This window comes from Elephas maximus, chromosome 8, assembly GCF_024166365.1.
Source record: "Elephas maximus indicus isolate mEleMax1 chromosome 8, mEleMax1 primary haplotype, whole genome shotgun sequence".
In the NCBI taxonomy this organism is placed as follows: Eukaryota; Metazoa; Chordata; class Mammalia; order Proboscidea; family Elephantidae; genus Elephas; species Elephas maximus.
Genome location: NC_064826.1, coordinates 33600896 through 33628080, shown reverse-complemented (window position 1 = coordinate 33628080; position 27185 = coordinate 33600896). Strand labels below are relative to the sequence as shown.

General features: G+C 36.5%; 1 protein-coding gene across 5 annotated transcripts in view; it reads right to left on the bottom strand.

Moving 5' to 3' along the window:
• TFEC (transcription factor EC) overlaps positions 1-27185 on the bottom strand; it is a 205354-nt gene that overhangs the window by 162424 nt on the left and 15745 nt on the right. For 4 of the 5 annotated variants that reach the window (XM_049893991.1, XM_049893993.1, XM_049893994.1 and 1 more), the window contains exon 1: positions 421-477. The exons of the other annotated variant lie outside the window; for it this stretch is intronic. The gene's annotated coding sequence lies outside the window, so the exon portion shown is untranslated. Of the gene's footprint in view, positions 1-420; positions 478-27185 lie in introns of those variants that run through there. 5 annotated transcript variants of the gene reach the window in all.

Here is a 27185-nt window from a genome sequence, read left to right as displayed (position 1 = left end):
AAGAATTATGGGGTACATGATGGCTGTCTTGAAGCATGTGATGAACTTTCATGTGAAAAGGGAAGTAGATTTATTTTAACGTTCTTCCATAAAACCTAAGGGTGGAAATTACACGGCGATAAAATCTGACTCGAAAAAAAAAGAGAGAGAGAGAAAGCTCTAATAATTAGAGTGATCCGCCAATGAAAAAGACTGCTTTGGAATTTTGTAAGCTTTCCATCAGTTGAAATGTTCACGCACAGGCTAAATGACTCTCTGTAGTAATGAGAGGGACTTTAAAATACATTCATGCATTTATTCAGCAAATATTTACTGACCACCTTCTACGAGCAGCTCCTGTGAGTCGTCTTACAACTCTAAGAATAAAGAATCTACTATTCTTTGAATGAGCAAATAAGAACACGTGTCCTCAAAATGTACCTAATTCCAGGTACGGAAGCGTCTGCTGATTCGCCAGCTCCCAGGCTTTCCGGCAGGTCTGTCGTGCTCTGCAGCAAGCCTTTACTCTCCCGGTAATTTACTCACTAGTTACAGGAAGCATTGTCCTACAGTAAAGAGTCCACTTTTAATGAGAAAAAAATCATCCATTTTTGCATTCTGATAGAAGAATGTTTTCTTGAAAAGACAGAGGAAAATTTCACCCCAAAATGATTTTTATTTCCTTTTAGCCTATACAAGCAGGTAAAATAACAATTACCACCTTTCAACCCTGGGTGATGAAGATGATTCAGCACTTGACTAGTAGCCACAAGTTTGGTGGTTTGGTCCCATCCAGAGGCGCCGCAGAATGAAGACCTGGCGATCTGCTTCTGAAAGGTCAGAGCCTTGAAAACCCTGTGGAGCAGTCCTACTCTGCACACATGGGGTTGTCTTGAGTCGGAATTGACACAACAGCAACTAACAACGACACCTTTTAACCAAAAGAAGGGAGAAAGCGGTGATTCTTGTCGTTTAACCTAGGGCACGCGCTTCTTCTGGAAGAGCTAGTGCTTTGTCATTGTCTCTAGCAAAATATGCAGAAACGCCACCCACTCTTTTGGAGCTCCCCAAATGGAATCAATTATGGCAGAAATATATTAAGTCTGATTTGTCCTGAGAATTATTAATAGATTGTCTACCTAGCTCTCCTCTACTCTCCCTGGCCAAGAGAGATTACTTTTGGAGAACACCTGAATAACGCAAGTAAACCAAGAAAGCTTTCAACCACTGGGCGGAATGTGCCCATATGACAGCCCACGATACAGCACCCTGTGACATTTATTACACAGCTGTTAGTATGTGTCAGAATTATTCGGATAATTGGATACTCTTTATTTTCTGCTTACAATACTTTATTTGCAGAAGGTACAGAGAAGGAAAAATAATACTACAAATTGTTGTTAGTTGAGGTCGAGTCGATTCTGACTCCTGGCAACCCCATGTGTGCGGAGTAGAACTGGTCCATAGGGTTTTCAAGGCTGTGACCTTTCAGAAGCAGATCGCCAGGCTTGTCTTCTGAGGCATCTCTGGGTGAGTTCAAACCACCAACCTTTCGGCTAGTAGTCGAGCGTTTAATCATTTGTGCCACCCAGTTGACATTTAATGATCTCTTACATGGACTACAAAAAGAAAAAACAAATCAGTCTTAGAAGAAATACAACCAGAATGTTCCTTAGAAGCGAATTGAAAAGACTTTGATTCGCTCATTTTGAACACATCATCAGGGAAGACCAATCACTAGAAAAAGACATCATGTTTGGTGGTGCAGAGGGCCAGTGAAAATGAGGGAAACCCTTAATGAGGTGGATCGAGATAGTAGCCACAACAATGGATTCAAACATACCAACCATTATGGAGATGGAGCAGGACTGGGCAACATTTTCTTCTGGTATACATAAGGTCATCATGAGTAGGAGCCGACTCTTCGGCGACTAAAAGCAACAACTGTGTGCCACTCACTTAACCTGTATCATCGTAGATGATCTCTTCAACACCTCTAAGGCAGACACCATACTTATCTTCGTCTAGAGAATGTGATGGAGCTAGATTTAAAATCCAAATATTCGTGGAGCTCCTGAGCACCTATTGACTCATAAGCTGCCTCCACAACCACTCACCTCTTCTCTATTGGGACGGTTAAGCTAGAAGAAATATTGAAGAGTAATTCTGAGTTTAGATATTATTTACAGAAATAAACAAGGCAGGATTAGAACTGAGTTCTCCAGATACCTAATAATATTCCAAATAACTACTGATTAATTAAATGTCAAAACACTGTCAACCCTTCTGGGTTAGCTATAGCACTGAGTTATTAAATAATATGCAAAGCCTATAGGCAAGAACCTTTTTTAAAATGCGGTAAATTTTCTTCTCTTCCCCTTCAAAATGCCCCAAGGCACTCATATACATTATGGACACCACTAGTCTGAAAATTCTCAGTTGAGGGAAAAAGAAATCCAAAATCCTTGAATTATAAGAGCACTGGACGCATCTAAAATGATAACTATTTTACCCCTTTAACACCAAAAGAGTCAACTGATTTTTATTTTTTACTTGGAGTTGACCTTTATTTAACCCATGGCATGCCTAGTTATGGCCTGAAGCAATTTTTTTCCTTGAATGCCTTGGCTTGGGACAAGAATAGACATATCACTCATCCTGTCTCTGAATCATTGTTTCGTAACACTGCTGATGGTCACTCTGACAAAGAAAAAACATCTCTCAGCATTTAGGAAAAACTAAAACTTCCTTTTGAATTATTTATTTCCCCCAGTTCAAACAACCTCACAAGTGTAAAGTATTTGGAAAATTTCAAAATTGTTCCTCGAAGTTATTATTAAGCGCCTCACTAAAATGTTTGTGTCCAATTATACATAAAAAATAACCAACTGATTGTGTCTGCATCACAAAAAGATTTTTAAAAAGTTTCTTTTGATCACTTGACTGCATACTGGCATCTTTTCCGGATGGGGAAATTAATCTCAAGGCATCGCTGCACCTCTGTCACCCCTAGATAAGTCCTGCACTATACACAATTGCTCAGGGCTAGCCCACTCTTTTGAACATAATAAATATGTTTAAAGAATTTAGACATGATGTATGGAATAGTATAGTCTACCACTCTTTCTCTAACAAAAACAAACTCAGTACTTCCACATTATGAAGGACAACAATATCTAAAAGAAAAGTCCAAAGTTACAGTAGGAGGTATTTAATTTAAAGATTAAGAATTTATGGCTCTAAGGGCGGTGAGGCACCAATGTGAGTTATCCAAAGGAGAATTCAGATTCTCTGGAGATTTTTAATGATGTAAACAGCTGTATTCCTGGGTTTGATTAAATGGAATCCTGGTTATAGGTAGGCAATATAATAAAATAAAATAACTACCTCTGTAGAATGGGTAGATACAGCCTGGCCCAAGTATTTCTACAGGAAATTGTTCAACAACTATACTTATATGAACATAATTTAATAGCAGCACAAGTCTACTCTCGTGTTTCATTTTCATATGGTTTTATTTCCTGGGCAGCACTGATCTTTAGAAAGTCACAGAGAAGTAAGTATCAACCATACAGTGAGCACTTCGTTAAGCACTTTATATTGGTTCCTATCTTTAATACTTTCAATAAACCTATTTTTTAATGTCCCTCAGTGAAGAAACTGATACTCAATAATCATATGTAATTTTCCCCAGGCTACACATTTAGTACTCATTGCCATCAAGTCAATTCCAACTCATAGAAGCCCTACAGGACAGGGTAGAACTGTCCCATAGGGCTTCCAAGGCTGTCATTTTTACAGAAGCGCATTTAGCAAGTGGAATATTAAATCTAGATCAGTTTGACTACAGAACACATGCTTTTAATCCTTATATAACAAAATAGTATTAGCAATAATTGAGAAAAAATATGTATCCAGCCAATGCAACAGTTAGGAAAGAGAAATAAGTGTTCCAACTAATAGAAGGGAGACAAAATTATTATTTGTAAATGGTATGAATGACTATGTAGAAAACTTAGGAACAGCAACAAAAACTATTGAAGATAACAAGAGTTTAAACACAATAAATTTAATTTAAAACTAATTATAAACACAATCTTGTTAATATACTAAAAAAACACTGATTTTATAATTCAAAAGGATGGATTTTATGGTATGTGAGTTATATTTCATTAATGACTATAAAAAAATTATACTAACAGTTAATATTGGTGGAAGAGGGACGGTAGAAATGAGGACTTGTTCACTGCTTGTATGAATGTAAATTAGAACAATTCATCTGTAAGGTAATTAAGACCCATTAAACCCATTGCCTTCAAGTCCAACTCGTAGTGACTGTATAGGACAGAGTAGAACTGCCCCATTGGGTTTCCAAGGGGTGGCTGGTGGATTCGAACTGCTGATCTTTTGTTTGCCAGCCGAGCTCTTAACCACTGCACCACCAGGGCACATTAAGGTACTTATGCATTGTTTATCAAAAGTCCAGCTAATATATTCCAAAAAATGTATTCCAAGGAATAATCAGAGATGTGCCATTAGATTTATATACAATAATATGCATCACAGTCTTGTTTATAATAGCCCCCCTCCAGAAAAGAATTAAAACTATGGAAATCACATAAATCCTGGAGCTTCTAAATATGCTTTATATATCCACGTCAGATCATGTTTCAGGAAAACAGATAATTCATTGGAAATGGTCACAACGTTAAGTGAAAAAGGCAGGATAAAAAGGAAATAAGAAAAGAAGATAGTGGGTGAAAAGAAATGAGAGCAATGCATGGTATAAGAAAAAAGATAGTTTTGCAAAGATATATTAGACAAGATTTGAAGGTATGACTGGCTCTAAGATTGAATTCTCACATATGTTAGTGAGGAATAGGCTGTGACAGTTGTAAGTGGAAGTCAAGGAATTCTGGCTTATCTGTATGTGTATAACCCTCACGTCTTAGGGAAGGAGAGAGAATTCCTATCTTTTTCCTTTGAATACATACCTACTCCCTCCGTGAAGCCTTTACAAAAATTGTTTCTGTCTTTGGAACTTTTTTGGCTTTCTAGTTCCTGATCCACATTCTGCATTCATGTCTCCGCTGCAAAGTTACCACCTCCTAAGGCCTTCCGTGCTCAACTGATGATGTATCACCTATTCCTTTTTCAGTTACTCTCACTTCCTGCTCAAAGCAGCACAGGCATCACCAGAGAATGTGTTAGGAATGCAGAATCTCAGGCCCTACCCAAGACCTACTGAATTAGAGTTTTTATTTTATCCAGACTTCTAGTTGGTTCTCCATGCACACTAAAATTTGAGAAGCACTACTTTTATAATCTAGTATAGACTCCATACCATTTTCCTGCAGCGTTTCCTTTATCTCTTATCCATATCTAAAATGATCTTTCTTCCTTCTTAAATGTAGTTCCATTATGGTAGAACCTTTTTGTCTTTTTGTTTGTGTCCCAGTTCCTAAAATAGTTATTGGTGCACAGTTGGAACCCAATGAATATTTGTTGAATAAAAGCACAGGATAGGGACAGGGATGCTTCAGTAGTTTTGACTGAAGAAATATCATTTTCATGTTACCTTAACTGTATAAGTTACTCTGTCTTTGGGGCCTTAACTATTGGAGACAAGAGGTAATTGATTATTATTCTATTCCAATGCATTATAACCAAGCAATATTTACTGTTTGCATAATAAACACTGGAAACCCTGGTGGCGTAGTGGTTAAGTGCTACGGCTGCTAACCAAGAGGTCAGCAGTTCGAATCCACCAGGTGCTCCTTGGAAACTGTATGGGGCAGCTCTACTCTGTTCTACAGGGTTGCTATGAGTCGGAATCAGCTCGATTGATGGCAGTGAGTTTGGTTTTTTGGGTTTATAATAAACACTAATAACTTTCTGAAGGATAACCAGCATTAACATGTGAAAAAATAAAAGCAGGCTCCTTAAAAAGTTAAACATAGAATTACCATATAATCCAGAAATTCCACTCCTATATATATGCCCAAAAGAATGGAAAATGAGTATTCAAACACTTGTAACAAATATTTATAGCCGCATTATTCATAATAGCTAAAAACTAGAAACGAACCAAATGTACATAACTGATGAGTAGATAAACAAAATGTGGTATATTCAAGCAATGGAATATTATTCAGCTGTTGAAAGGAGTGAAGTACTGAAACGTATTATAATATGGATGAACCTTCAAAACATTAAGCTGAAAGAAGCCAGACATGAAAGACATGTGATTCCATTTACATGAAACGTCCAGAATAGAGGCATAGTGACAGAAAGCAAATTAGTGGCTGGGGTAGTTCTACTCTGTCATATGGGGTCACTGTGAGTTAGAATTGACACAATGGCCCACAACAACAGGGCTTGGGAGGAGGGGGAAATGAGAGTGACTATTTAACAGGCACAGGGTTTCTTTTTGAGAAGATAAAAATGTGTTGAAATTAGATAGTGGTGTAGGTTGCACAACACTGTGAATGTACTAGAAGTCCCCGAGTGGAATGGTACGCTTTAAAATGGTTATAATGATGAGTTTTCTATTACATGAATTTTACTTCAAAAAAAAAAAGTAAGTTACTGTTTCAAAACATAGCAGTATTTAAATGTTGACTTGCTATCAAGAAATTTTGTGTTACAGACTTGTTATTTTAGGGGTCAGGTTTCAAATGATAAACATTATGTGATGATTATCTCTGCTAGGAAGAGGCAAGATAGGAAAATAATGTAAAAGAAATAAGTCTGGGATTTGCTTAAGCCAGAACTCAGACTTCTTTGATCCTTGGCTAAAAGCCCTGATTGGCCCAAAAGGTCAAATGGGAAGGAAAAGGCAGTCAAGAATAAATCAGTAAAATAAAAAATTCATTAAAATTTAGCTATGGGGAGGAGAGGAAATAACCTTCCTTTCTTCTGCTAAAGAGGGCGTTGACAACCTAATTTTCAGAAGAGGTAACAAATGTACGGCTGCTGTTAGGTGCCCAGAATTTCTTCTCTACAGGGAAAATGTCGGGAAATTTAAGGAGAAGCCTTCAGACTTTGAAGTCACTGAAGTTGTAATTGTTGTTACAATTGCATAGGTTTATTAAAGATCATCAAGAAGCTTGACATTAAAAAGAAGTGTTTGGATAGATAAGACCCCTGTTTGGACTTTAAGCCTTTACTGTTAATTACATGTTGCTGTGACTAAGCACTTCAAAAGTGACTTTCATGAACTGTGCTATTATTTTATTTTAAAAGAACTTGCTATAAAGTCACAGGTTAACAAAAGTTCATTGGTAAGTTAGATATTTGGAACTCAGAAACCATTTCCCCACAGAAAAATCTTAGCCATGGTGGTTTCTATGTCAGTAGGATACAAAGACCAGGTGACCATATAGACTTACACCAGTATTTTTAAGGTGAACACTACACATTTAAAAAGGCTTCTAGGGAAGCATTCATTCAGTGTTCTGGGACCAAGACCATCTCTTCCTTCTACCACCAGTACCCGTGGCCATTGAGTTGATTCCGACCCATGGCAACCCCTTGCATGTCAGCGTAGAGCTGCGTTCCACAGGGTTTTCAATGGCTGGTCTTTTGGAAGTAGAATGCCTGGCCTTTCTTTCAAAGCACCTCTGGGTGGCCTTGAACATCCAGCCTTCATTATCAGCCAAGCTCATTAACCCTTTGCACCACCCCAGGACTTCACTGCACTGCTGATATTCATGCATTCATTCATCATTCTATCACTCATTCACAAGCATTGGCAGTTCCTGCTCTGTGCCCAAACTTTTGGTAAGCTGTCTCTCTTCCCACCTGGCAGGTGAAGCTTTGGGTAAGTAACCTCCAACATGATGGGGTCTCTCTAGTGCAGAGGATGAGGCTCCAGGGAAAATAGAAGTAATGAAGGTTGAGGACCAGTAAAACACAGTGATGGCATGAGCACCATCCTTCAGCCAAGCTGCCTATGCTCTTCTCCCCCTTTCAATTCACCATGGCTGACACTGGCTTTAGGGCAGGAGACCCCTAGGGGCTGATGGCAATAAAGATCAGCAAGATAGAGAGGATGCCTTTTCCTGCCACACTCTCCCAGAGATCAGTGACCAAGACAGGGAAATGCCAAGGAGTAGTGTTAAACCTAAACAAGCTTCAGCATTAAGATCAAATAAATTATTTCTTCCTCATCCCACCTCACCAAAAAGAATAAAGGAGAAGGGAAAACATTTGTGGAGATATATTCATAGGTATGAAGGTTAACCTATGAGGGACTATATGAAACAAGAGAGGCTCTGGTGGTGCAGGGGTTAAGCGCTCAGCTGCTATCCTAAAGGCCAGCAGTTCGAACCCACCAGCCGCTCCGAGGAAGAAAGATATGGCAGTCTGCTTCCTTAAAGATTACAGCCTTGGAAACCTATAGAGCAGTTCGACTCTGTCCTATAAGTCACTATGAGTCAAAATCGACTTGACGGCAACGGAGTTATACGAAATGGTACACGAAATAAAAACGTGGTTTTTTGTTTGTTTGTTTTTGTTTTTTTAATAACTGCTGAACTCATATTTAAAGGACCACAAGTTACCAACTAACAAAGATCACCACCTAGTGGTCCCGGTGAGATAATTGCACTTGAACAAAGTGCACTGAAATTCAAAAATATTGGGGGTTTGTTACAAGAACCTAAGGCAACATTGAGGCTTCTCCGTTTATACTTTGGATTCTAATCTCCCCTTTCCCTTTCCTTCTAGGCTTGATTTCTCCTAATTTATAATTCTAAATTGTCTCAAAGACAATCCATTTGCAGAAACTGTTATTTTAATCTTTGCAATCAGCTATCTACTTCACCACCCTTTGAGTCCCTTTTCTTTTACCGTACACTCTAAGCCCCTATGAGCCATACCTGAAATCAGTTTCCTTAAAGTTCATTTTTGTCATACCACCTCCCTTCTAAAAGCTTCAGTGCTTATGTGAATCCTGTCGCCATCTTAATCAACTGCGTCCTAACCCACATAAGGCCAAGCTCCACCTTAGAATGCTTGTTGCCTGCGCCTTAGGGTACTTTCCTCCTGGACGCCTCACCACCCCCCAACCTCAAACACAGTCACCTTTTCACCACCTCTGACTACTCTGATCCAACTGAAATGCCATCTTTTCCCTAAGTTTTCTCCTACTGCTCCTGCCAAATACACTTCTTTCTTCTCCGTGCGTCTTACATTAATGACTATTACCACTGAGTTTACTACTTAATTATTTTCTAATTGTTTCATGAATATTTTGCCTGTGAAGGAATGTCTAAGGTATTAATGCCTCTCACAAAATCTCCCACAAATCTCAGCATGGTATTAAACATAACACAAGAGTTTAGTAAATCAACAACTGATTTAGCAATGAATAGAGAAAAATCCTATAAGGATTTTAGTTATAAACTAAAGTGTTTTTAGGAGCCCCGGTGGCACAGTGGTTAAGCCCTCAGCTGCTAACTGAAAGGTCGGCAGTTTGAACCCACCAGTGCTCTGCAGGAAAAAGATGTGGCAGTCTGCTTCTGTAAAGGTTTACAGCCTTGGAAACCCTATGGGGCAGTTCTATTCTGTCCCATAGAGTCACTATTAGTCAGAATCAACTAGAGGGCAGTGGATTTTCTGAGTGTCAATGGTTAAGTGCTCAGTTGCTAACTGAAAGGACTGTGGTTTGAACCCACCAGCAGCTCCATGGGAGAAAAGATCTGGCAGTCCGCTCCCACCAAGTTTACAGCCTTGGACTCCCTGTGGGGAGTTCTACTCTGTTCTATGGGGTCGCTATTAGAATGACTCCACAGCATACAACTACAAAGTGCTTTTAGTGGTCTGGTGGAGGAAGACAAGAGAAGTGCAGGGCTTGTACAGCGGGATTAGATTGCTGGAATTATATTTCATCAATGGAAAAAAAAATTCCATCCACCTTTATTATGTAAAATGCCAGTGAGAAATTAGTAGAAATGTAATTCCCTAAAATGCCAAGATACATTTAAACAATTTCCAAAATATAGACGACAGTATAAGCATAAAAGTTTTCAGTGGAATACAGCTGCTTTGGATGCAGACAGGGATTGAAGCTCGCTCCACAGGTAAAAAGAGGGAAAAGGCTTGAGGGGGGCAGGGAGATGGTGAGGGTGGGAAATGGCTACTACACAGTAAAGAAATGCTAACTTGCATTCTAAGCTAGGACAAAGTTTTACTTCCTGTACAGCAAAAGAAAACCCCTTCCTGGGATGTAAATTACAGACACATTTTCAGCTGCATACTTGGAAAAAACAGGACCGAAAAAGTTCTCTGCACTCCAACTCTGGCATACAATTCACCCAACTTTGAATCTGAAAGGATATATTTCCCCCCCAAATGTGAATAATAAAACAAATAAAATATTAAATAACCTACTCAAATGAAGAAGTCTGCAGAATAAGTAATGTGAACTTGAAAAATCTCATTAAGTGACACCAGAAATTCTATTTCTAGTGCAACTGCAAGTTGGTTTATAACTAGGTCTCCAGTAAAATAATTAGACTATTTTAAGGGGTACCAGCAGGTTCTATCTTGAGAAAAAAAAAAAAAAATGCTTCTCCAATGTAATTTTTCCCCCAAATTTCTCAAGCTGACATTTTCGAAGGACAATTACTTCTATACTATTGAAAAAAAAAGGCTATAGAGTCAATTCCAACTCATAGGGACCCTATAGGGTAGAGTAGAACCGTCCCATAGTGTTTCCAAGGCTGTAAATCTTTAAGGAAGCAGACTGCTACATCTTTCTCTCATGGAGCAGCTGGTAAATATGAACCACCGACCTTTAGTTTAACAGCTGAACACTTTAACCAATGTGCCACCACAGCTCCTTTATATACTATTAAAAAGAAAAAAAAAAAAGTTGCAGTTGAGTCAATTCCAACTCATAGCAGCCCTATAGGACGTAGTAGAACCACCCCACATTGTTTCCAAGGAGTGCCTGGTGGATTTGAACTGCAGACCTTTTGGTTAGCAGCTGAACTCTTAACCAGTAAGCCACCAGAGTTTCTATATATATTGCTATTTCACCACAAAAAAGCAGTATATTGCAAGGTACTGTGCAAGATACTGTAGAGATAAACAGAGAATATAAATGACATAAACTCTTCTCCTCAAGTGTCTTATTGGGATGAGAAGGTTGACATATATTCAACAAATGGTAAATAATTCCATGGGAACTTTAAAGTAACTATACCACATATTATGCAAATAATTTACATGTTTCATGGCTCAACAAATACTGAAGGCCCACAATCCACAAGATACTCTGCCAGATGGATATTTGGAGAGTATAAATCAGCTACTCAAATGACCCTCCAGAGCAGAACGTCTAGTAGGAAATCCTTGGCAGGCACACTAAATAGGAGCAAGAGATTATTCAATGGAAGAGGCAGAATTTGTGATTCACCTTAAAGTGGTTTACAGAGATGATATCAGCCTGAGACCAGAAGAACTAGATGGCACCTGGCTAAAACCGATGACTGCCCTGACAGGAAACACAACAGAGAACCCCTGAGGGAGCAGGAGAGCAGTGGGATGCAGACCCCAAATTCTCATAAAAAGACCAGACTTAATGGTCTGACTGAGACTAGAAGGACCCTGGAGGTCATGGTCCCAGACCTTCTGTTAGCTCGAGACAAGAACCATTCCCAAAGCCAACTCTTCAGACACGGATTGGATTGGACTATGCGATAGAAAATGATACTGGTGAAGAATGAGCTTCTTGGATCAAGTAGACGCATGAGACTATGTTGGCATCTCCTGTCTGGAGGGGAGATGAGAGAGCAGAGGGGGTCAGAAGCTGGCCGAATGGACACGAAAATAGAGAGTAGAGGGAAGGAGTGTGCTGTTTCATTAGGGGGAGAGCAATTAGGAGTATACAGACAGGTATACATAAATTTTTGTATGACAGACTGACTTGAGTTGTAAATTTTCACTTAAAGCATAATAAAAATTAAAAAAAAAAGTACAGGTATGGTTTGGATATGCAAGGTTGAGGAGTATTAAAATTCTAAGCGGAGGATTTATCCTATACAAAGACAGTGTTGATAGAGCAAGGACGAGTATGACAATAAGTAATTCCATTTACTGGGTTGTGTAGACATGTGATAAGAAACAATGGGAAATAAAATTGGAAGGCTAGGTAAGAACTAAAATATGGAAGATTTTAAATTCAAGACTGAGGAATTTGTCTTGAATTTAGCAAACAACTAGCAGTCAATAAAAGTTTTGATCAGTTTAGAGAAGAGATCGCAGCTGTGCTTTGGGAAAATTACTAATCAGGTGACAATGTGTGAAATGGTCTGGAATGTGGAGACATGGGCATTCCATTAAGAGAATATATTACACTACAGGTAGTTCCCCATCTACAATGTATTTGAGTTACTATGACCCACTCTTACGACTGTCTGTTTATTTATTTATTTAGGATATTTTATGTACCCTATAATGGGGCAGCACATAATTTGCTGATGTCGTCATATCTGTAAGTTTAGATGTAATGTTTCCAATACCCAAAGACAAAGATTGGATTTATGAAGATACTGATAATAAAAGGCAATAATAATTAAAACTAAAAAAAATATATATAAGGTACCCTACTTACATCAGAACCAACTTAAAGGTGGAGTCCTCAGAACATAATCCCGTCATAAGTCAGGACTACCTGTAGTTTAGATAGAAAGTAAACCTGGTAGTATATACAATAATGACCATGAGGGCAAAGTGGAAGAATCAATTCCAAGAGATCCTACAGAGATAAAACTGTCTGAGACTTTGTTGGTTAGATTTAATACGAAAGGTAACAGAAAGAATGGACTTAAAGATACTGCGATTTACAGAAAACAAGAACAAAGGAGTAAGGTTGGTGTCTATGAGGAGGTGATGACTTCATTAAGACATATTTTCAGCTTGACGTGCCTTTCAGAAGGAAGTATCCAGTCGGGATTCAGCTATGTAGAACAATCCAGATCAGGGCTAATATTGTACATTTGGGAACCACCACAGTGAGTGTAAAAGAACTGATCAAGACAAAACCTCAGCATTTGTAGAGAAGGACAGTAAGGAGAGCCAATTTGAAACCACAGAAGCCCAGTAGTGAAAACAGAGAGATTATGAAAAAGAGTGATTAGGAGCAGTTAGTGTCCTATGTCCCCATTCTATATTTGTCCTCTTCCAACACGGTAGGGAGTGGGAAATTTATACTTCAGAGAAATTGAACTAAGTAGTACCAAAAAAAAAAGATCTTCTTGTACGGAAAGTATAGAGGAAAAAATGTGGAGGAAAATAAGACAATGTATACAGGGAGTAAAAGGAAAAAAAAAAAAAAAGGCTTGAGGTCAATATCTTCATAAAGATATATGTTGTGAAATAAAAATCAGGATGCACTAAAAAGAAGGAAAAATTAATTTAAATAAATATAACAGACTATCTCAAACCACAGAATTAAAAGAAATTGATGAAAATAGAAGAGGAAAAAAAATAGGAAAGAGTCTCAATCATGGAGATACAACATTAAATAAACTAGTAGGAGCTTGAGAATGGAAAAACAAAGGGAAGAAAATAATCAAAAAATTAATAAACAACATTTTCCAGACAGGACACTCATTAATTTCCATATTGAAAAGGCCAATAAACACCTAGCCCAGTGAATTATAAAAGATACACTGTCATGAAATTTTAGTGAAAAAGGAGCACAGAATTAGAACTCCAGACATCACTGGTATCGGTAACCCTGGAAGCTAGAATACAGTGGAGATAAGCCAGCAAAATCTGAGGGAAAATTACTTCCATTCTAGAATTATTTACCAGCCTAATTATTAGGAAGGTGTGAAGGAGAAAAAAAAAAAAAAATGACATATTCAGACAAGCAAGATCATGAAATTTTATTTCCCTTGAATACTTTTCTGACCCAGTACTGAGTGGTGGACTTTAGTGAACTGTGGGAGTAACTTGCAGAAGATATTGTTATAAAATAAACTAATAATATTGAGGCCAAGTTAAATATCTAAAAACATTTCTAAACAATTACTCTCAATTTTTGTGCTTACTACAGATCAATAGGAAGTAGTTCATGCATAGGCACAGATCTGATGACCATATTTTGAGTAACACTGGTCTAAAGTTTTAGTTTAGCTTTCATTTATAAAAATAAAAATTAGATGTTTATACAGCCAATAGCTAAATCATTTTATGACATATTTTATAACTTCTGAGCTCAGAAATTTTCTTGTAAAAAAACACCAACCCTGTAGCATCAATTTTATTCTTGTTGACTTGTTTTCACCTAACTCTGGAGTGATAGTTTAGCTAAGTGTAAAATTCTAGGTTGATAATTATTTTCTTTCCACTACTCCATTGTCTTTAGACCTCTATTGTTGCTGATGAGAAGTCCTAAATTATTTTAATTTTCATGCCTTTTAAGCTAATCTTTCTTTTCTCTCCACTAGCTTTAAAGATTTTTCTTCCTAGATAGGTTTTGCTCGGTATGGATTTAACTTGTTTTAACTTCCTGGGTATGTAGAATATAACTTCCAACTAGTACGCTCAGAACTTCGGTTTTATTGACTGTTTTGCATTTTGAGTCAGAGCACATTTAGCTTTTTCTTAAGAAAAATTATGTCATTTGAGTTACCTCTTTTTTAGTAGTTGATCTACTTATCCTTCCTGTCTTTGGTTTTCTTTCTTAGAAAGATCTTATAAACCCCAAGACCATACGAGTATTCAGGAGTAATTTGACAAAAATGTCGTTTAAAGAGGAGCCCTGGTGGCACAGTGGTTAAGAGCTTGGCTGCTAACCAAAAGGTCAGCAGTTCGTATTCACCAACCACTCCTTGGAAACCCTATGGGGCAATTCTACTCTGTCCTATATGGTCGCTACGGGTTGGAATTGACTCAACGGCAATGGGTTCAGTTTTTTTTTTTTTAGTTTTGGGTTGTTTAAAGGTGAATGGGTAAAGAATAATCTAGGAGTGGTATGTGGGTGTGACTAGGCTAGGAAAGACAACATAGATAAGCCATAACATAATACAGATGCAGAATGTTGAATAGGAGTAGTTACTGAGAGATACAAGGGAAACGTGCACAAATTTATATTGTCTTTCTCGTAAGTTACCTTTACGTTGGCACACTATGTTTTGGTAAGCATATAGAATACTTAATGTCATGTGTCTGTTAAAGATAATAAAAGGGTAGAAGAACAAGGTTTGGAACATGACCCTCCTTGTACAATGTTTTCCTTACTACCTTTCTCGTCACCAGTGTTCTTACATTTTGATAATTTCTAAGGCTAGTCCTGAGCCAAATTGCAAGGAAGAAGATCGTTGTCATCCCCGCATGTGTCTTTTCCTGATGCACTTTTTCCCCTTCAGTGATGCTGCCCTTCCACCTTCAAGTCCAAGTGTTCTCTTGTCCTCACACGATGACGTTAATGATTCAGTCATTTGGCCTGCACCCTTGTCTATATATCAACATGTCCCTGCCCCACACATGCAAGAACACACACACGTACATTTCCTTGGCAAACTCCTTCCTGCCCACTCTTCCAACTTAAAAGCCCTAACCTCTGGAAATCTCCCCGGACTAACCAAGACTAGGTTAGGTGTGTTGTTGTTCTTTTGTACGTTGCCCACAGTTTCACTAACCTTGCATTTAGCACAGTGTGCTAGCAGTTTGTTTTCTTGTCCATTAACCAGCTGGACCAAAAATTCCATGAATGCTGAGATATGATCTCTCTGCTTCACTGTTGTCTGTCTAGGACAGCATGCTGTTTAGCACAACAAATATTTGTTCAATGTGTGAAAGAGATAGAGTGAAGTATGCAAATGATACTGCTTATGCCAGAGCATTTTCCAATATGCCTGGAGCTTGTTTAACAAAACTTGGTGAGTCACCTCTGAATATTTTATGCACAAATCCTGTATTATTATAGAGATTTTACTTGTATGTTTTCTTTCAGAAACTTATTTTAAAAAAATCTATGTATACTGCATATAACCTCCAACTCTTCACATTTTTTCAATCATTGCACAAAGGCCAGATAACTGCAGAGTGTCTATTACTCTCTGGTAAAAACTGTGAGCATGATATCCCAGACTGAAAGGTAAGACTTCAATGTAGAAATAAGAATGCTTAAACAAATGGAAGGAATTTTTTCAAATTCAGAGAGAAGGAATTGGAAGTGGTAGCCTGCAAGGAAAACTAATACTACACATTTAAGATTTGATGAAAGTCCAGTTGAAAGGGTAAGGGCCAAGTAGTCAGGATCCCCAAATTAAAAGATGTGTGAATTTCCAGGAAACTGTTCCACATTAACCAAATATGATTATTTATATTCTCTTCAAAATCCCATATGATAAGAGAAGAATTAAAAAGTGATAAATCCCTAAAGAAAGACACTAGGACAGGAAACATCAGTTGATGGAAAATGTTTTACCATACTTTTAGAAGACGAATAGAGGGATTGTAAAAATCTTTATTTTGAAAAGTTCATGTTGCCTATATTTTAATTTGTGTCCAAATCTCACTAATTTGGAACAACGTTATAGAAGACCATACAGCAGCAGTAAGATATTTTAATTCCAGAATAGAATTTAAAATTTCTATATTGTTCCTCTAATATTCCATGTGTTGGAAGGGGCTTTAGAAGTTGCCATTCAATACTTCATACAATAAAACAACATTTCCATAAAGTGCTTAAAAACTGTCACTAATTGGACAATCTTATCTCTATTTATAAGGTCCCTAAGTGGTACAAACAGTTTGCGCTTTATGGCTAACCTAAAGTTTGGTGATTCAAACGCACCCAGTAGTACCATGGAAGGAAAGGCCTGGAATATGCTTCTGTTAAGACTACAGCCAGGAAAACACTATGGAGCAGTTCTACTCTAACATATGAGTAGGAATCAACCTGATGGTAACTGACAACAATAGCCTGTATTTACATAGCTTTCAGGTCAAGCTTCTAGCACTTAACAACCTTGTGTAATTATAAAATAGCCACCAAGGTTTCTCTAAGTTTTCACTCATTCTTGTAGTTTATCCAGCTCCTCCTATGACACCATTTATCATAGCAGCTCTCTTAACAAATTGTATTTTGTGAGACTCAGAGTAATTCCCCAAGCTGAATATAAATAATCAATTGAATTGTGGTGAGAATGTACCTCTTTTCATTTCTGTATACTACTTCTGCTAATATAACCATTATGAGTGTTTTGGATTCTCTCTCTTTCTCAATTTCTCTCCAGCAACATCATATGGTTGACTTATACTGAGTACAGTTTAGAAGATAAAAGACCACAGACTTGAGATTCAAAAACAATAATAACCTTGTTTTTAATTTGGATTTTGCCATTTACTGGCTTAGGCTAGTTAATCATTATTTATACTTAATTTTTTTCTCATTCTAGAATGTAAGTTTCATGAAGCCAGGAATTTTTGCATGTTTTGCTAATTGTTGTATCCCTAGCACTCAGAAGAGTTATTGGCATATACTTAATAAATATTTCTTACATGAAGGATGGAGTAAATGAATAAATTTATAAAGAATGGTAACTTAGTCCCAGACTTCTTGTGAAAATCATATAATACATGCAAAATACATTGCATAAAATCTTTCACACCAATGATTCTCCAAGACACAATTCCCCTGTGCCCACATGTACATCACACTTAACACATCTAAAACTCCTCATTTAGAAATAACCAAAGTGCTTCTAATCCTGATGTCTCTTCTCTCTATTATTTTTCAAAGATCAGTTTCCCCAAATGTAGTATAACATTAATTTAACTATATGACATGATTAAATGGATGATCCTTTCCTTTTAATAGATATGTATTTAAGTTATTGCATATTAATAAAAAAATTGTGCCAGTACATTATATTATTGCTTATGTGTTGCTAATTTTTTTGTTGTTGTTGATTTATAAATAATTATTAAATATACAGTATAGGTGGTAAGCAGATGGGGCCTTAGTTTCTGACCATATGTAAGTGAGATCAATATGTCATCTTTATCCTCATGCAAATAATACATAAATATCCTAGACAGGACATAAACAAGGACAGAGCACAAAGATTAGCCACTATAGATTTCTTTCTTGGGTAATATGGATCCACTAATCAAAAGTGATCATTGAATTGGTTATAAATTCATTAACAATTCTACTATCTAGAACATAGTTCTTCATCTTGGTCACAAAGTTGTCATGAAAGTATATATCTACAATAGATTCCTCATTTGCCAATCTAGTAACCTTATTAATATAGTAAAAACAAATGTAGTCATATCATTTTTAACTAATTTCAAACTAAGCACTGCCTCCTAAGAAGAATTCTTAGAATATCCACTTCGGAAATAAATAGGAATGATTTTAATTAGCAGTGTTCAGTGCTTATATTTAAACATATTTTCTACAGTATAGGAGAGTACTTGAGAAAAGATTGTTTCCTGGAGTATTTTGTTTCCTCTACCACTACCCATAAATAGTGTGTTTGCTAATCAGTGATAAAATTTCTTTAGCTCAGCCTCTGTTCTAAGCACCATTGCTAATGAGGATTTATAGTATTTTGTACCTTTGAGATGTTAGCATGTAGTAAATATAAAGTGGTTTGAGAAGAGCTTTTTCTATAGGGGCGTAATAAATGGAAGAAGCCAAGTACTTAATTATTTTCATGTTCTGCTCACAGAACATTTTTTCTTTGAGGTTTTTGGAAAACATAATCATATTATTCTTCACTTTTTGCTCCAAAAATGATCTGTTTGATGAAGTGCTCAGGATGAGTTTTTTTTTTTTTTATGTTTTGTTTTCTTAATCAGAAAGTAGTACTGTTCTCTCTAGATCAACAAAATTGTGTAGCAGGTGATGAGATGCCCTGCAGAGCAGCTGCCTGGTTTTTTAGGGGGTGACTGCCTAAAATTGGCCCATGAAGTAAAAAAAAAAAGTGTGTAATCAAAATTACTAATGAAAATCCCTTAAATCAACCATAAACCGAATCCCTTTAGTGTTGCTTATACAACACTGTTCAAAAAAGTATCTCTTGATAAGCTCGACACTGACAGTGTGCTCTGAAGCATGTGAAAAAGTTATTGGTTTTTTGAGCATCAGATGGAATAGTTGGCCATCTAGGTCCTTGCTAAATGTTCATGAAAAGATCAACCCCCCAAATCCAGAAGTAATTGGAATATCACCAGTTAAGTACAGCTCTCAAAAAACCTGAATGTGCTCAAGGGTCAAGGTGTCATAAAATTTATCATTTTGACTGCCTCATCAAGGGCATTCCTATGTAAACCCGGCATTTTCTTTTTCTTTTACTATGAGTGCATGGCAGTGAAGAATATGAAGCCTAGAAGTAGTCTGGTTGCAGGGGCAGCAGTGTTATTCACCATTGCCTCTGTATCATCAGTGCAAATGTGAAAACCATGAAATGCAAATACAGTCTTAAAATTACTAGGAAAATAATTTTGACACTGTGGGCCTCTTGAAAGGGTCTTGGAACCTAGTAACTATGGAACGCCCTTTGAGAGCCACAACATTAAATCAAGATTTCAACAAGTTATAGAATACTAGTAGGTAGAAAAAAGTGAAAATTCTTTTTTTTTAAAGGTAAAAAATCATTACATTTTATTGCAAATATTCACATGATGATTATTTATGTAAAAATTCAACAAAAATAATATGTACCATTTAAAGTCACTTTTTTTTTTTTCCGCCTTTTATGTCATTTTTTACTGTTCTCTTTCCAGCACCATGCCAGTTTTGTAACTTTGCCAGGTTACTTTTTCTATGCTTCTTCAAAATAGTGTTTCAACTAGATTAGGATATGAGGAAATCATTTATTACAATTCTTAAAAGATAAACACATTTCTACAATAGAATTATCAAAACTTTTAAGATGCTTACTTTTTTTTAAATTGTCAAGTTTCAGAAGTTATTAAAATGTTGAATTAATTTTTGTTTAAATGACAATGCCTTCTGTTTAGATTCCTGGTTACCAAAAAATGCAAACATTTCCAACTTATCAAAAATAAAATAATTCACTCCTTGATTAGTAAAGTTTTTTTGCCAATGATTGTTTTCTGGAAAAATATAACATTATAATTTAATCATTTAAATAAAAGATTTTTATGCCATTCTTATTGAATTCCAAAAAAAAATTAAAGCTCATCTTTTTCATTCATGCCTCGGTTTTAATTTTAAATAACTGAAAGAAAATTCCAGATTTTTACTTCTTTATTCATTTCTCATTTTCTCATGTTATTTATCTGAGGTTTACCTACACTACTACAATAAATGCTAACTAAAACCTTTGAATAGCATCTTATGAGATGCCTAAGACACCTTTTAGATGTGAGAGCAATGTTTACGAAATAGAACGCTGTTGAATTAGAGGGTAAGAGAAAAGAACAGGTTCTGAGAGATGATGTGAAAAAGAAAGGGGAAAAAAATAGATAGGCACAAGTTCCTAATTTGTTCTCATTCAGAGAAAAGCCTGCAAACCAAGCCAAATATACCAGTCCAATGGAACCAGACTAAAAACTTAAGTTAAAAATAACCACCTTACTTGGTCTTTATAGAAAAAAATCCTTCATGCTAAGGATTTCAACTTAAATGTGACTGGTTATGAATAAGATTATTTAAGAACAAAAACTGCCTACATTAAAAGAAATAAAATTAGTATAAAAGATGGAATCAAGTAAATGATCTGTGTAAGATTCAGAAACTTTTTGGTTAAATAGTGGAAAAGCTGTAAGACTTAGAATGACAGCTTTTATCCTTTATCATCCATAAAGCAGGGAGTCTATGCTTGACTTCTGCTCTCGTCCTGAAAATAAAAAATAAAATTAAAAAGAGTCAAGGAAAAGACGTGTGCTATAAACCGGTGCTTCTAAATAAATTAATTGTACACAAATTGAATTCTCTCTCTTTCCTTACAAGTTAATTGGAAACATTGCTATGCACAGAAATGACCCATCTTCCATTTCAACTCCAATTCAAGCTCTGCCCTGTAGGTCTCTGATATTATTTTAAAGCATTTGACAGTTAATTTTGCACATCAAGAGAAAATATGTTTACTTGTGAAGCCCTTATTTTGGGGAGGAAAAACATGAGAAAACTTTGAGATTACCAAGATCGTGAGCACTACTGTATGAAAAATTACAAGTCCCATTTTCTTTTTCTTTTTTTTTTTTTTTTGGTCTTCTTCTTGATACCCGCCTTAGGTATATAGACATAAATATTTTCTCAATCTACATACATCTTACAAATGTGGCCATATTAGTGAAAAATAGAAGGTATGATATAGCTTTATGGTGGAGTGGCAATAAATGTACCAATCCATACTTAAAGTATTAAATAATGTTACGGTACTGGTCTTTGAAGCGAAAATAAATGTCTTATTTATTAAGCGTCAGGAAAACCTCTTCAGCTCCGACTCAAATACGTTGCACGTTTGAATAATGCCAGTCTCTGTAGGACTTGATATTGGACTATGAATATTTGACCTAGAATGTCATTAACAACTTATACATTTTAAAATCACGTTTCGAAATGCGGCAAAACTAAGATTGCAGTGAATTTAATTTCAAAGTCATGCTAGCCCTCCTTTTATGCTGTATGTGGTAATCCTTGATTTTTTGCACTGATGCTAAATGTTAATGAACAGAGCCACCGTGTACCGTTTCACCTGGAGCAATGAAAACATTAAAATCTCTTAGAAGCCTGAATAAAACTTTATTTTATAAATATAATCCATGTTAAAGCTCCACCGTTTCACTCGACTTTTGAAATAAGGGCACATGGAAAATATGGAAGCGTTTCCTTTGAGATAGCTAACGAAAGCCACAAAATGAGCACGATACGCCATTTCCAAGGAACATGGTTCAAAAGTTGTACGATTACTACTAAGGTTGTTTTATTCTCGCCCACATTTGGAACAGGAAGTCTGTGTTGTTCTTGAAGAATTCTGAAAAGCAATGTCACAGTCTGATGACCTCTTCTCCTCATTAAAACGTCCCCAAAGACAGCGCTCTGCATGATGTTTTGTAGCTTCAGCAGCCATGAACTAATTTGTACCTCTTATTTTGATCATGCGCTGGTGAAAGCACCAAACAATATTTTTCTTTAAACACAGAGAGGTCTTTCAACAGCTCAGCATGCACTTCTACCCTCTTTTTAATCTTGGAGCACCTATTTATTTGCTCTTTTCACCACTAAATCTTCTTTGCTCCTTTCTGCCCCCTGCAAAGCGGCTAGTTAAAAATCTTCAGTGTTTTTTCTTCATAGGCTTAAACCATTAAAAGGGTATTACCATAAAAACAGAGATGACGGTTTAGAAATATCAGACAAGGAGTATTTGCATTTCTAATTTTTAATCCAATTAAACTAAAATAATATTTATTTAGTTACCACCTTTCTGTAATGTGTAGGCTCACTAAAGCTAATGTGAAAAAAAATAGAGCTTTTTTAGAAAATTAGTTTTTAGGGTTCTCTGCCAACACTGATTGGTTCTGCACACTGAATATTACAATTTTTTTTTTTTTACTTGAGGCTTATTAGTATGTACGTGGCTCATTTTTTTATTTTGCGTACCCCGACACTTTCTTTGGTTCAGTTAGGCTAATTCTCTCTCTACATATATATCATGAAGAAGGTGTTGAGAGTATTGCACGCGTTTTATAGGAAGCAGTGCATTTAATTTACATAAGAAAAAAAGGAGGGACCATAATAAGATTACACTCTTTTAGGCAGTAATATTATGAACTTTATTAATGAAAACAAGTCCAAGTAATTTAATAATTCAAACGTATTGTTTTAAAGTGTATATTAATTGGAGTTAAATAGAATGCGAATATGAAGATGTACTCGCAACTGGATAAATTATGGTCGATCCCAACAAACAAATGGTATCACTGTAAATAAGATACAGCTGGGATTACAGATCTAGTTTAGGAGAAGTATACAATTACACACTAATAAATGGATTTTTTTTTCCTTCACTTTGAAAGATTTACTCTTTCAAAATGCATTTGCTTGAACACATTAGATTTCTCTGAAACAGGTTTAAAATGTTAATGTAAGCGTTTTGCCATTTAATGAGTCTTGGTGTATTTTGAAACTCAATGGAAATTTGAATATTAATATCAGGTTATTCAAAATGTTAACTCATTGACTTCCAAATTTTCAAAACTCAATTGATTCTTGAATACTGTTTTATCTAAAGATGTAGTTCATCCAAATAGTTTCTCAATATATTTCTAAAACTAAATATTTGTATGAAAATAAATAAAATATAAAAAATGTGTTATTTCTATGGATATGAGTAATATTTAAATTTAGTGCCATTTTACAAAATTATATTTGTCTAAGTAAAATTAATCAAGTCAATATGTTGTCAAAATACATTACGTGAGACTTTTTAAGTTGCTTCATCTAGTTGATTGATCCTTCTAGCGATTCCAATTTGCCTCCTTTTTACTTTTCATTGCATTTTCCATTCCAACAGAAAATGTAAAAGTTGTTAATTTTATGCAATTTTTTCCAAATTTAATTAATTTTGCAGTTAGAATTGTTTCTTCCATAAATTTGTCTTTGCCTTATTTAATCTTGAGACTCAATGCACATCTACTTATGTGTCTCTGTTGTATCTTAACATCATTTCTTCATAAATAGAGACCTCGTGGTGACCAGCAATTCTCATAAATTTTCTCGGTGATCTTTTTCCACAAGCTAAAAGACTCATCACGTTTTTTTTTTTTTCTTTAATTTGTCTTTTGAAATACTGTTTGGTTTTGTTTTTTAACCTTCTGAGATATTTCACCCTAAGTTGTATTTATGCTTCCATGTCTTTATGTTGAAATGGTCTAATTGGAGACTTTGAGAACACCTACCTACCTGAATCCTGAGGGAGGAAGGGAGAAGTAAACACACACAGCACCAGCTTTCCAGGATTCACTTGCTTGCTCAAATGATGCCTTTATGCTTCATGCAATTAAGTCCAAGAGACCTGACTATAAACACAAGCCCTGCCACTGTTCCCTGGTGAACATGAGCAAGTTATTTCACTTCTTTGAGCCTTAGTTTCCTCAACTATGCATTGGGTTTAATGATCCTATTCTGCAAGGTTGTTAAAAGGATTAGAATAATATATGTAAAGGACTTAGTATAAGTAGATCCTACCTGGTAGCTACTAACTGTTGACAAGAAAGAGAAAGGGATATAGATCACAGAGAAAATGAAAGAGCTGGGTTCTCCCAAATATTAAGCAATCTACTCCCTAGTGATAGTGCATCAACAAGGAGATCTACCAGAAAAAAAAAAATCAAATTGGGTGTCAAGAAACCTGGGCTCTTTCTTCAGCTCTCTAGTCACCTCACCTCCCTGAGTATCAATGTATAGAATTTGAATGAACTACTAGGACGTTTCTATTGAGAATTAGTTTACATGATAGCTGTGAAACCCTTTGAAACATGCAAAAATTATAGAAATTAAAAATATTATTATACAAATAGGATTCCAGATTACCAAACTAGAAGAAACATGACATATCATTGCTCTAACCGTGCTCTTTACATGCGAAAGAAAAACTGAGATTATGAAAGGCTTTTTACCAAGGTCACATAACTAGCCAAATGCGGTGTGAATGTACGCTATGTAAATCTGCCCTTCTAGCATTGATAGTAATATTTGCCCCTCTATGTACAGTACAGGACGTATTAAGTTAAAATCTAATTCTGCCAGAAAAACCTGGACCAAGTCCAATCAAACTAGATAAACCAAAAAAAAAAAAAAAAAAAACCCACTGCCGTCCTGTCGATTCCGACTCATAGCGACCCTATCGAACAGAGTAGAACTGCCCTGTAGAGTTTCGAAAGAGCGCCTGGTGGTTTCGAACTGCCGACCTTTTTGGTTAGCAGCCATAGCACTTAACCACTATGCCACCAGGGTTTCCATCAAAGTAGATAGGCCATTAAATTCACCATGAATTCTAAATAACAGACAAAGGTAAAATCAAATTTAAAATGTACATGGCATTTTATTTCACAGAAAGCATACCGATTTTGAAATAGGTGCATAGTATTTTGCAATTTTCTTTTTTTTAAGCATAATATTATCTCAAAGTTAGAAGCCTGCACAGATGTACGGTTTGTAGTTGCCATTCTGACTTTTGTCCACTAGATGTCCCCAGTAGGTCATACAGAAGCTCTGATCTCAGATGGGGCCTTGTTAGGGAGAATCTGCCTCTCCTTGTTCTTTTTGAAGTGAGTCCTGAGATACCTTGTCAAATGATTTTTATTCCTCAGTTTATTTCATCCTCAAAATTAACAAGCTACTAATCTACAGAGAAATGCAATCATTTAAAGATTTTTGTCTAAGAGACAGAATATAACTCGGCCAATTTAAAGAGCAATTAAAGCACATGTATATTTTCTTCTCTGAAATGCATTTAAGAAATCAAAGACGTGAAACACGTTAAAAATCCTCAGAGAAAAAGTTCATAGCCTTGAAAAGGAGGACTTTACACAACTTTTAATTGTATTGATTTCAAAGGGTGAATAACATTTACACAAAATAGCTCAGGAAACTTTGGTAACAGCAGGAGCCTTGTTTAATTTGAACTTTAATAAATTAAAGAGAAAAAAAAAAAAAGTAAAGACTTGAACGGTCACCCAAAGCGTCCCCTCCTAACTGACACAAAAACCTCCGTAACAAAGGCTACAAGACCGAAATGCAATAATAGTTGCAACGTGGGGATGTTCAATTAGGATGAGGCTTGCAAAATGCTGTCTTTTTTCCCTAAAAGCCCAGCGAGCCCGTATAACCGTGAGCTTCTGCCTCTGACGGAAAAATAACACCCTCTGGGGTTGCTGAGGCAGATGGCTGCACTAGAGGGCTGAGAATCCGCTCTTCTAAAGCAATTCAATAAGGATTCCTACAAGGTGTCTCAAAATGGAAGCACTCAGGCAGCGTGTTTCTGCCTCTCAGGGCAAGAGGTAAAAAGTTCAGCCTGTGAAGTAGAACAGTTTCTGCCCCGGAGCAAGAGAGAAAAAAAAAGTACAAGAACGTTCTGATGAATTCTCTTACTCGGAGCTAACACCGGTGTCCCAGGAACAATGGCCAAGTCTAACCAGAGTTGACAGCCTCCATTCACTGCCCAGCACTCCGTCCGGCGCGGTGGCGAACAATGGTCCATTCTCACCGCTTCCCAACCCGTCCCCAGCCTTTCAACAAACCTTCTCCATTCAAGAGCCACTTCTTTATCGTGTTTTCTTTGATTATAGCTCATCTTTCATCTCTCTGGTATTTTATTGTTATTATTATTTACTGAGTATGCCAAGAAAAGAGGCAATGTCAAGAAAAGTTTAAATCATTGAGTCCTGAAGGTATTTAGTTTATATTCAAGGTTAGGAAAAGTTAATCAAATCGTGAGAAACAATTAAGGGACGATTTAATGATAAACCACGGGATCCTGGTAAGAATGCCTATGATTACTATGGCAGCTCACAGAAGGAGATTGTATTTGTGTCCTGGAGAAGAAGGGTTTTATAGGGGAATAGAAGTTTGAACCAGACCTTGAAGGACTGGTGAACTGAGAGAAAGAAGGAAGACAAAAGGAGAGTCCAGATGAGAAGCCACCAGGTGAAAGGACACAGATGTACAAAGAAGGTGACATAAGCAGAAGACAGGGGAGCCAGCTGGACCAGGCAGCCAGAGACACTTGGACAGAATTGGACAAAACACCCAAGTAGGCTGGATTATAGAGATACAAGGGAAACAAGTCCAAGGGCTTAAAAAGCAAAAGGGAACCATTGTAGTGTCTAATGGCGGAGCATGATACACTGGAAGGAATGGTCTAGAAATATCATCATAGTGGATTAGCTGGTTGAAGCAGAAATGGAGAAAGTCTATTAGGAGAGGTTAGGAGAGGTGACGGACTGTCGGGAAACCCATTAGTTGGCTATTAAAACAATCTGGGCTTTTGGTAATAGGGACCAAGGCCAGAGGCGTAGCTATGGAAATGTAGAAAAGGCGGCAAGTCTGCAAAATAAAATAATAGCATAGCTTTGTGGAAAATGAGATAAATGAAAGAAAGACGTGGCTCAGAAAGGAAGAAGACCTACTTCTTGTTTAAAGCCGACAATTTAATATTCTTCACCCAAAAGTAGAATCAATTTAATCTGTACATTCTGTT